Here is a 2,009-nt window from a genome sequence, read left to right on the forward strand (position 1 = left end):
GGCATTGTATGACTGGAAAATTTAACTGTAAACTTAAAACTCCTTTACCCTGTTGGCCCCCATCCTCCAGCTGCGTCCACACTTGGAGCACAGTCATGAGAACGACTTGGTTGGGTGTGGAGTCGTGTCACAAAGCCCTGTCTCTTGTGTGATGGCTGCACTTCCAATCAGTGGGAGGGCACCTCGCCCGTTCACAGCCAGGCAAGGCCTGGGCTGGGCGGCCTGGCTGCTTCTGGACTCGCCTCCCGGCATCCGATGCTGTGTGTTTTCCATCTGCCCCAGGAATTTGACACAGGTGTGACTTGCGGTTGTATAGGTGACACCTCCCTTCCTCTTTCCTCTTAAAGCATCTCATGCTTCTTCATTCGCCGATACTTAAAATCCCCAGTGGATATTTAGTGGAGTTTGCTGTAGCGCTCTTGCCACTGATTTGGACTATTGGAAATATCGCAGGTTTGCTTTTGGCCCCTATGTCCTGGTGGAGGGTAAGGGTTAGGATTTGAGTTTATCTTCCCAGTGAGGTCTGAGTACGTCCGTGCCCTGAGGTGGGTGGTTTGGTGAAGATGGAGCTTTAACCTAGCTCTGCCACTTAGGAATTGGAACACACACGCACACGCACACACATAAGCATGCGCACACACACACACGCACACACACATACACACATACACATACACACACACAGATACACAGACACACATATACATACACACACACATACACACACGCGCACACACACACACACACACACACCCCGGGATATTTTTCTGGTTTCCTTCTTCCAGAGAGTGTGGGAGTTGTATTCCATGTTCCCTCCTGCAAATTCTCCAACGAGACCAGCTGCGTTCATTGGGTCCTGGGTGGCCGCGCCTCTCTCTCCCCGCCCTGTCTCCTGCCCTCAGGTGAGAGGCTGGCAGGGCTGCTGCAGGGGTAGAGAGTTAACGCAGGGTGGCTAAGCCCTGGTCCCCGTGAGGGACAGCGACATGGATGGGAGCAGCCGTCTGAGCTGGAAGCTGTGGACATTGTCCTTGTGTGGGTCCAAGCAAAGTGGGTGGCGTGTGTATTTTGTGAACATGTGGTCCCGCTTCCTGGTGCAGACCAGGTCTCCCCAGAGGGACCCTCCTGAGCTGAGCTGCCTGGGGCGCCTGTCCCTGGATGTGAGCTGCCTTGGTTGTACCTTGGTGGGGGGACCTTTCCTGGATCTGTTGGTTCAGCATGATGACAGGTGTTTCCCTATGGCAGGATGCTGGAGCCACACCAACATCCCTAGAGTCTTCTCCCCAGTGTCTCTGAAAGGAAGCCCAGGTTCCTGGTGGTGCTCCCTCCACGTGTGCTCACCCGCCTGGATGGAGGCAGCCCGGGGAGTGGCTGAGACTCTTGGCAGAGAGCTGGGGACACTCTGTTCTCACTGGCAGCCCTACCCTGAAGAATAACAGACTCCTAAATATCACACAGGCTGCAGATACCGCCCAGCCCCGAGGATGCCATGACCAGGCTGGGGTGCTCCTGTGCCCATTATCCAGGGGTAATTTTTGCTCACTGATTTATAAGCCACACATCCTTTTCTACCCAACCAAACCTAAGAATATCAAAAGGGAAAGCTTGGCTTGCATGGACGTAATTAATCTAAAAGTGTTTAAACGTTTCTCCGGAATGTTGGAGTGACTGCTTGCACACATCTGTTGTGTTTTGCCTGCGTGCATTCCTCCTCCTGGTCAGGGAGCCCATCTCTTCCGCCCTCTCCCTTAGCCCGGGAGGGCTGAGCCAGGCCCTCCCCACTCAGGCCCAAGGGCAGATGCACCTGAGCCATTGCCCGCCACGGTTCATACGGGGTGGGGCTGATTTCCCAGCCTGGACCCTTGAGACCCAGTGCCCTTTGCTGCGAGTCCCTGGGAAGGAGTTTTGGCAGGCGGAGGGGATGGAAGTTAACAGTGCTGTGGCCACCTGGAAAAGCTGTCCCGGGACTGAGACCAACTGCCGAGGGAGGAAGGGCCACGAGATGGGGGGCC

Source organism: Macaca fascicularis, chromosome 3 (genome assembly GCF_037993035.2).
Source record: "Macaca fascicularis isolate 582-1 chromosome 3, T2T-MFA8v1.1".
Classification (NCBI taxonomy): Eukaryota; Metazoa; Chordata; class Mammalia; order Primates; family Cercopithecidae; genus Macaca; species Macaca fascicularis.